The following is a 10,955-nucleotide window of genomic DNA, read 5'->3' as shown; positions in this document are numbered from 1 at the left end:
TCTCCACCATCAAAGCACAAAGTGAGAAAAGCATATGATTTAAAATCAAAAGACATAGGAGTTTGCAGCTCTATCACCTAATAGGAAAATCAGGAAAATCATTTAACCTTTGTGAGCCTAATTCCTACTCTGTAAAATGGGGGAAATCACCATACTATTCTAAAGGGCTGGGCTGAGAATCAAATGTAATCATATTCACTAACACATTTTCTACTAAAAAAAGTTAGTTATTAGTATTCTTTAGAGTTTGAAGGAAAAGAGGAATCATAGGCATGTGAATTGCAAAGGTGCCAACCTGACCTCATTAAGGGACATACATATCTATGTTTAAGTTTGTTTTTGTTTTTTTTTTAATACATTTTAAGGCAGTTTTCTTATTCTAAGTTTCATAAAATCTGGAAGATATCTGATCTATTAACATTAAATACTACCCAATTTTGTTGGTGATGGTAACCACAAATAACACAAATTTAAATTTTAGCTACTAATTCATTCCTTTAATCCATCAAAAATATTAATTATAATAGCTAACATTTCTGAAGTGCTTAATATGTTCCAAGCTGGGTTAGAAGTGATTTATACATATTATCTCATTAAATGCAATTGCCTGATGAAGTATTGTTTCCACTTTGCCTATGAAGAAACTGAAGAAAAACAAGAGCCAGGGTTAGAACATAAACATCAGAATGCAGAGTCCGGATTCTTAATAATAGGAAAAAGCCAAAAAATAAAACAAAAAAATAAGTATGAGAACTCTCTATTTGATGGAACCAATTGTTAATCAGAGAAAGCTGAAATGAAAGGCCCCTAAAAGATGAGCTCAGTCAACTTCTCATATGGATAAATTAAGGTCCTCTGCAACATCCCTGGATTCTCACTCAGCCTTTGCTGAGCTGACATGTTTGAATTTCAGCTGTTATTCTCCTTGGTCAGCCTGAGCCAGCTCTCCGTGGTATCAAAACAAGGTGTAAGAGGTTTCCTGGCAACTGGAACAGTAACCTTGGCCTAACAACCCCAAGTCCTCATTTTTTCTTTCCGCAATTCCCTCATACCAGTCTGTCCTTCTCTTTTTAAATATCTTCCTCTTTCTTTCTACAAGATAAAAGGAAAAAAAAAAAAAAAAAAAAAAAAGTAAAGCTTGTTTCCCAAGGCCAGATAATATAAGTTACCTTTAGAATTTGATATCCCATTATTGTTTTCTTAAATTTCCACCCTTCCATTTCTTAAACAGATGAAGGTTGCATGCTTTCAGAAAGTAAATTAAAATCATGTTCCTTTCTGTTTGCTTATCATCCTGGAAAACGTGAGCATTCCTTTGAGAAAAACTGTTTTTGTGAAACCAGGGTCAAGAGTCTCTATTCTAAGTCCCACTCTCAGCTGGAGAACCACGGCCCCACTTCACTAGGCTGCCCCACAGCAGCAGCAGGTGAGTGTCAATGAAGTCAAGCATCAAGGACAAGGAGCTACCTTATTTCTGATGCTGTTTTTCCTCGCAGGTAGAATGAAAAATCAAATCTCTCCTCTCTCTACAGCACTGTCCTCTCGGAACAGGACATTAACTTCCACAAACCGGCCTGGTGGTAAAGGGGGTGATTAGGTAGATAGGCCTTAACAGCTGGGCTCCAGGAGAGGAAGCTAGGTGGAGGAGGGGCACTATCAGGCACTGGGTCTTGCAGTTTCAGCAGCAGCAGTAGCAGAAGCAGAAGTAGCAGCAGCAGCAGCAGCAGCAGCAGCAACAGCAGCAGATGAAAAGCTTCCAGAGGTGGGGGCAGGGGAAAGCCCAGATTGTAAACATCTCTTGCCTGTTGCCTAGAAGCAGTGGCAGCAAACAATCCAAAGACTGCTCCTAGATTTTCAAAATTTCCTTTATACCCAAGGCTCTGTGTCTTTTTAAAATATGCGGCCATTTTATAAGGTCATCAGCACAAATGCGACGTGTGCATATATCATAATAATTTCCTAGCCACCATGTGTAATTGCTTACATAAAGTGGTCAATTATTGTTTAACAAAACCTTGTTAATGTTACCACATTAATCCTGAGGCTTTTATAAACCCTTTAATGACTACTCTATACCAGGCACTCATATTTGAAAGAATCAACAGAAATAAAAAGCTGATGCTTTGTTTATGGGGGGAATTTGATAATTCCTGAATGATGGGTTTTTGAAATACTCTGTAACAGAGGACAAGAATTTTGTATTATAAATTGGTCAAAATGTGGTAACAGCAATGTTATAGGCTGTCCTGGGAGAAATGAACTATGAAATATCACACACACGCACACAGAGCAAGAAAAGGGCAGTGTGGTAATAGTGGAAGATTTTAATTACCTCAGTACAGGACAGGATTACATCGAGTGGAGGAAGTAAGGCTGGATCTGGTGCAAAGCGGATTTCTAATTTAATGTGTACATCACCCGAAAAGGAAGGAAAGAATGCCAGGTTTAAGATTAAATAATATTTGGGACTCAAAGGAGAGAGAGGATATAGGAAGAGGTGATTAAATCTCATTAAGCATATGATTTGATCTCAAATAGAAGCTAGAAGTGTTTAGAGACAACGCAGAAATTTAGAAAGAAAACAAAATACAGCATATAATTATTAATTCAGAAAAAGACAAACCAGTGCATTAAGGTGAGGGTAAATAGCAGGAGGGTATTTTTTACAACACAGCATCACCCAGAATGCCAGTCTCTAATAAGTGGTAAATTTGCTTAGCATTTTACAAGATCAAAGTGGAAAAGTAACGCTTTTAGAATGACGCAGCAAAGAAAAAGGTTTCCCTCCCTTTTCAGAATCCAAAAATTTTTAAGAAATTGAAAATCAAATCCTCTGTACTTGGAAGGGGACTCCAAAAGGACCTGGAGGAGAAAAGGAGTCAAAGAAATAACCAGATCGGAGGACAGACTTATTTCATGACATTAAAAGCATACAGCCCAGTGAGGAATCCATGGGGCCATTAAGGGGATGAGTGGGAAGTCAGTGACAGATGAAGCTGCGTGGCCCAGCGCCTGAATGAATTCTCTGCCTGTGTATTTACGAAAGCAGCTGAAGGTCATGTCCCGGAAACGGGGATACGTTTTCTTGAGGGGAGAAGTGAAATGTTAAAAGGATTTTATGGTCACGCGAGAGCAGATAGTTGGGCAATTAGAACTATTAGAAGTTGACAGGGCACAAGACCCAGATTAAATATGTCACAGAAATCTGAAGGAAGTGCACAGGAAGCAGAGAAACGCCTTCAGCAGCGCCTCTTGATAGCTTGCTTAGGATACTGCAGAATCAGGGCTGGTTGCTCTTCTAGCACTAGGTATTTAAAAGAAATTCTTGGGATCCTGAGATACCTGGTTACCAATAATGCCGGCCCTCATTTTGCAATTTACAGACTTGCATAATTGGTGAAGACTTAACATTCATTTAATGATTAAAAAATAATTGACATTTTTCACCGAACGAGAGCAGTTTCTTTTGACCTATTATACATAGGTGAAAGTGGAAGTCACTCACTGTTTCCAAATTCCTTAGTTATTTATCATAGAAAATTCCTCTATAATTGTCTGCATTAAATGAGGTAGTATAAGAATAAACCAGAATAAATTCAAACTACCTCTAAATTCAAAGGAATGGTGTATGTGAAAGGGAGATGAAAGATTTCAGAAATCACTATTCCGATTATCACTATCATCACTACCATCATCATAAAGCTGCAATTATTAAGCACATGCTGTGTACCATAGTTATAGCAAAGGAAAAGGTCAGTGGAGGAGTTGCTCTTTCCTGTCCCAAGGTCTGGATTTCACACTGATTCATCTCATGCCTTTTTTTTCATTTCCTTAACAATTATTGTGTTAAAAAAATTATTTTTTAAAATAAAAATGCTCCACTTTTGGAGGATGTACTTAGGATGAGCAATTGCCCCATCTGCCAGGCTCCAGCTATATTTCTCTAAACCAATACAAATAATGTAGTCACAAAACTGAGAAGTTAAAATGTAAAGGACAAATGGCATTATTTGATGTTTGTTACTCACATAAAAACAGCATTTTTCTTTTGTTTTTCCTCTTTCTCACTTTCTTGGAATTCTTTTCTTCTACGTATTGAATTTCCTAGACCAGACCATATGATTTGATGGTAAAAACATGCAAATATACGTTTACTGCTCTCAAGTGATCTCCAATCTAGTTGTATATCAACAGTGTGAGAGGCTAAAATGGTGGGAAAACTGGGTTTCCAGAACCACCTAAGAAAGTACCTAACACAACCAAGGGGAAGATGAGGTATAGAAGAAAGGAGTGAAGATAAAATAAAGAAGGATAGTTTAAATATAAAGAGTCTACTTAGAAAAGCTTAAAGATGAGACAACACAGTGAACTGCAAAGTGACATGACCAGATTATGTCCCTCATTTTGTATTTTTGTATTTTCTACCAAACCCCATACACTAACTGCATGTATTGTTGGATCTAATTTCTTAGACTTTATTGAAATGAAAAAAAAAAAAGAAAGCAAAGATGAACCTGGAAGAAAGTTAGTAGAGAATTGAGTATGTAGAGAAAGGATATAATAACAGTGTTCATAAATTTAAGAACATATATTCACGTTTGTGTAAACTTTTAATATGTTACCTGTAGGCATATAATTCAAAAGTGAAATTTTGGTTGCTTGTAAAATATGAATTAAAAAATGAAACAAATGACGATGGTGAAGGAAGGTGGCAACAGTGACATGATTTAGTACCTTAGACTCTATGGACCTAGAATGAACTCATGTAGTTCTTGCAAGAAAGTGGAAAATCATATAGTGAGGGCTAGCTATAATTATATGGGATAAAAGAGAGAACAATGGAAAATATAGACCAGAATGCTATCATGGAGGTCATCATATGAAGATTACTATGAAAATAATTTTTTACAATCAAGTCATCTAATTAGAAATCAGTGGAATCATTCTTGCAGACATCCTGCAAGAATTTCAACTCAAATTCCAAAGTCACATTGAGATTCAGTGAGCCTAAATATGCATCCATTGTTAGTTTGAATACAGATCCAATGTGTATGGAAACCACATCCATATAGCTTGAATATACACCTGCTGTTCCCCTTTCCTGTGTCTACTGCAGAGCCCTAGCCAAGAATCTGACTTTGCTCTGATAAGCTTTAGCTCTTTTCTTTACTGACTATCTCCTGCATCCACACTAGAGTCACTGAATGATCTCACATTCCTTACATCACCAAGCAGGACTGTCAGAAAAGGGGAAGCTATCCCCAAGTATCTTTAATTCTGTTCTTTTTTTCTCTTCTCCATGTTTTTGTTTAATACTTTTCTGCTTTCACCCAGTGTTTGATACTTTATAAAGTATAGAGTATCAAACACTGCTTTTCTTAAATATACCTCTAATAATTACTTATCCATTGCATATGGATTACCAATTTTACCTGGTTATTTCATACTGTGTCATCACTAATGATAGAAGAAAAGTTTTTATTCCTAAAAGAAAGGGAATTTATAAACACACTGAGCTGATGAGGGAGATTTGCCTGAAAGGAGGTAGAGACAGGGAAGGATATGCTATGGGATCTATCAGGTGCTCTATAAGTACATTAGAACTATTGAACATCTGGTACTTTATTGGCCATAGTATTAGAGCAAGACCCAGGGCACATCAGCCAATGTTTACACTTTAGTTGCTGGAGATCATAATATGTAAAAATGACTTATTCCATCTACCTGACTCTGAAAGCAGTCTCTGTACTGCTTTTTTTTTCTTGCATGCTATGTTATTTTTCTACTTACTTGTGTTATTTTAAAGCCAGAGTGGGTTATTTTAAAAATACTAAATTGTATAAAATATATTGATTACTAATTAATTGTTGCAAATAAAATAGGATCTATGTGTCACTTTAATTTTCAAAGAGGTAAGGGAGGCATATATATCTAATAATACATAGTGATTTTATATATATATATATATATATATATATATATATATATATATATATGAATGATTGGGAACACCAAGTTGATTTCAACAAATTGGAGCTCTGAGCCAAGAACAATCTTTAAATTATTTTCTGACCTTTGGAAAAATCAATTAAAATTCACCTCTACTCACTTGTCACATCTCTAGAAGCAGAAACAGGATGAACCATTCTTCCCAAAACAACTGCTACAATGTAAGATGAACTTCAAAATAGCTTCAAGATAAATACCATATGAATAGTATTAAAGTGGTGATGGGTAGCAGAGCCCCATGAATAAATGAAAAAAGATGAAAATTTATGGGAAAAAAATATTGGAATAAGTTGGAAAAGAGTCATGGAAAGACTAGAAGCTTAAAGTGAAACTACTAGAATGAAAATATTTGACACATACTTTGACATGGTTTTCGGAAAAAAAAAAAAGATTCCATCATGGCAATAAAGTTTTCATCACTTGTTATCATCCCTCTTATACCTTGTGTGCCACTCTGACTATGACTGCTGCTGATAAGGCAAAATCCAGAATAATACCTTACTGTTTGTATGCTGGCTTTTTCAAAATATGGTTTTCCATCAGACAATATAAATATGGTCATTCCAATACCTCTTCCCAATTTAATGTGTGCTCTCTTTCCATGATACTGGATATATATTACTTTGATTTTATCAAACAGTAATAATTTATTTTCTGATATTAAGTGATATTTTTACATTACAAAAGTTTGTGATTTGAGAGACTAAAAAATTAAAGATACTTTATAAAATATTTCAATTTTCTGTTTTGAAAACAATATTTCAAAAATAATAATACAGTAAAAGAAAGTGAGAGACAGAGGAGAAAAGTGTCCCTCTCCAAACTACAGTTTCAAATGTCAAGTATGCTTTTGGAAACTGCTATGAGTTTTACAGATATTTTCCCAAATTCATAGAATAATATTAGAAAAATAATCAAAACCATATTCAAAAAAATAGTAATAGTCCAGGAAAGATGAAAAACAAAGGTTCAAAGATGAAATTCAGTCCATTAAGGTGGACAGAAGTTGATTTTAAAGACCATTTTCATACACACACACACATACACACACATACACACGTATACCCAAAGATAATTTGGGTGTATGCTACACTATTTTAAATCTGATTTTAATTTGTATGTGGTATTGTTGTAGTAATAGCTTTAAAGTTAACCCAAACATATGCTATTAATGTAGTGTAGTTCAATATGTATAGAACATGTGTTTAGTCAACTGTGCTTACATATAACACCAAAAGAGTACTTTGCAAGACTCCATAAGACTCAATTTGTTCAGCCCAAACCTAAAAAGTTACATCAAATTTTTCAAATTATGTAATGTTTTTATATTCTTAGATAATAGCAAATGTCCTTAAAATATACCTTTCCATCAAAAGTTAAATTTTCAGTACATTCACAAGAATGAGGTCCTAATTAGAATAAGATGCAATCTATGCATGTATAATTTTATCAAAACGGATTTTATTGCCATGTGTAACCTAAAGAATCAATCAAAAAAAGGAAAAAAAAAATAAGTTAAATGTTCACATTTGTCCAGACTTAGGAAGACCCCAGTGTAAGGAACTTCAAGAAAGAGCCTAGGACAATGTCTTAGTCCCTCTGGCTGCTATAGTAAAATACCATAAATGGAGTAGCCTATAAACAACTGTGGTTTGATTCTCATAATTCTGGAAAGTAGAAAGGCTAAAATCAAGGCTTTGTGAGGTGTTGCTTCCTGGATCAAAAACTGAAACTTCCTGCTTTATGAACAGCCATCTTTTATCCGTTACTAATATAGGAAGACATTTACTATATATTGTTTAAGAAGAGAAAAACTATAAAATAGTGGGCACAGCAATTCATCAATTTTATGAGTATGGAATAAGAAAATGTTTAAGTAGATTAAAGCACGAATTATAAATAATTATCTCTAAGTGATGGGGTTGGGAATTTTTTGGGGGGAATTTATCTGTAATTTCTAATATTATTACAGTGAACAAGTATTCTTGCATAAAACATGTTAGTATTTTTAAGTATAAAGATAAGCTATTTTGTGTTTCTTTTGAGAAATTCTTTTAACATGCACATTTGATATTTAAACACAATTTTTCTTCATGTTATATCCACATTTTCATTTATAGATGACATAAATAAATGTATCTAGTTCAATCTGTAATGACAGATTGAAGATTATATAAAATTAACCTGACCTTTTAAACATAACTATACAATGGTAACAAATTTGGTTGAGATTCTTTTTATCACATGTTAACAATAGGAATATATTTTGACTTATAAAACTAATAGGGTAAAATATAACTAATAGTTTGTTTCTCCAATTATATGCAGAGATTTTTAGACTCATAAAACTATTTAGGGCTGAAAGAGATTAGGCAGCTCAACCCATTAATTTTACAGATAAGGATACTGAGGTTCAAAGAAACTAAACATTACCCAAGGTCACTCGTTTAAACCATGGCATTCAGTATAATGACCAATTCTTCTGATGTTGAGGTCATTTAAGGTCATAGTATGCACAAAAGAGTCAGATAAAATTACCTCTTGTATGAAATTTTTTTACCTCATGCTATTTTAAATTCTCAAGTTGTCTTTTTTACATTTTAAATTACTATACTTAGTTTATGTCTTTATAACTTTTAATCTTAACAAACATGATTTACTTTAAAGAAATTTAAGGTACTCATGGTTGTAAAAATAATTATTAAATATAAAACTATGGTTACAAGAAAGCTTTGATCTTGTGTCCCGATTCCATTTTGGTGATTTGTTGCATTTTCATGGGCAATTTAAATATTTCACGCCTTTAGTCAGGCAATGTGTAAATTCACGAGTCTGACCTGCATACATATGAACAGCCAAAAATATCCAAGTGTTACACATAGACACACACACACACACACACACACACACACACACACACAATTACAGCCATATATTCAGCTCATTTTGGTAATTAATGATATTGATTGATTAATCAATTCATTTTATTTTAAAATGAATAGGAGCAATAATTTAATATGTTTATCACATTCAGGTAGAAGTGTGGCATAGAGGAAAAAGAGATTTGGAGTCTTTTAAATACGTGGAAATTCTATCCATCTGCCAACATATGGATGGAGAGACGATGGACCTTTTTTAGCTCAGTTTTCTTATCTGAAAGTAGTATTTAAACCTACCTAGAAGTATTTTTTGAATGATAAAAAATTTTAGCTAAAGCATCCATATTATTTAAAGACATACAGAAAACACTCAATACACTGTAGCTTTTTTCTTTGTTTTTTTTGCTATATTAACCTTCTTTTTTCTTCTTTTAATATATTTTTTTCTACTAAGTTTTACATGAAAATAGAATGCATTTTGACTCATCATACATCAATGGAGTACAACTTCTCACTCTTCTAGGTGTACATGATGTAGAATCACACAGGTTGTGTAATCATATATGCCCATAGGGTAATAATGTCCAATTCATTCTACTATCCTTCCTACCCCCATATCCACTTCCCTCCCTTCTCTCCCCTCTGTCTATCCCAAAGTACCTCTATTCTTCCCTAGTCCCCACCATCTTATTGTGAATTAGCATTTGCATATCAGAGAAAACATTTGGTCTTTGTTTTTTGGGGACTGGTTTATTTACTTGGTATGATATTCTCCTGCTCCATCCATTTACCTGCAAATGCCATAATTTTATTCTTCTTCAAGGTTGAGTAATATTCCATTGTACATATATATCACATTTTCTTTATCCATTCATCTGTTGAAGGGCATCTAGGTTGGTTTCATAGTTTGGTTACTGTGAACTGAGCTGTGTAGCTTGTTTTTAAATATTAAAAGATGTATTTGAAAAATAAAAGTTGAATATATTCAAGGTATACAATATGATGATTCGATTATATGTACATTGCATGATTATCACAGTCAGATTAACTGTTACCTCCATCACCAACCATAGTTATTATATTCTGTGAGAAGGGGACTCTTAAAATCTCTTCTAGAAATTTCAAATAAATAATGAAGTATTTTTAACTTATATTCTTGTTTAGTATTATCTAGTCACCACATTGTACGTTACATCTATAGAACTCACCTTATAGATGAAAGCTTGTACCATTTGACCAACATCTTCTCATTTTCCCCATTCCCTAGCCTCCAGCAACCACTATTCTAGTCTTTTAAGTATCAAGTAAAATAGCAAAGGTGCACATTTATAATTGTTTATTCCAGTGATGAATTGAACTCTCTCTTTTTTTTTTTTTTAGCAGTGCTAGGGATTGAACCCAGGGCCTTGTGCTTGCAAGGCAAGCACTTTACCAACTGAGCTATCTCCCCAGCCCTGAATTGATCTCTTGATCAAGTATAATGACCTTCTTTGTTTCTTGTGACAGATTTTGACTAAAAGTCTATTTTGTCCCATAGATGTATCTTGTTTCTTTTTACTACCATTTTAATGGAATATATGTTTTCACAACTTCACTTTCTGCCTGTATGTCCTACAGTAAAGGAATCTTTTCTAGGTATCCTAGTATTGGGTCTTTTAAAAATTCATTGATAGTCTATGTAAAATTTGATTGAAAATTTTGATCCATTTACTTTTAGAGCAATTATTGTTAGGTAAGAACTTACTATTGACATTTTGTTTCTGATTGCTTTATAGTTATTTTGTTCCTTTCTTCCTTTCATACTGTCTTCCTTTGTCATTTGTTGATTTTTTTGTGTGTGTGGTGATATGGTTTGATAACTTCTTCTTTATCCTTTTTTGCATTTACTGAAGTTTTTTTTTTTTCTTTGTGGTTACCCTGGGCCTTACATAACATCTCATAGTTGGAAAATACTATTTTAATGTAATAAGCACTTAACTTTAACTCTACATAAACTCTGTACTTTTACTTATTCCTATCTCCACCAATTTGTGCTTTTGATATAATGTTTTATATCTTTTTATATTA

This window comes from Sciurus carolinensis, chromosome 10, assembly GCF_902686445.1.
Source record: "Sciurus carolinensis chromosome 10, mSciCar1.2, whole genome shotgun sequence".
Classification (NCBI taxonomy): domain Eukaryota; kingdom Metazoa; phylum Chordata; class Mammalia; order Rodentia; family Sciuridae; genus Sciurus; species Sciurus carolinensis.
This window is presented reverse-complemented; position numbering follows the sequence as displayed.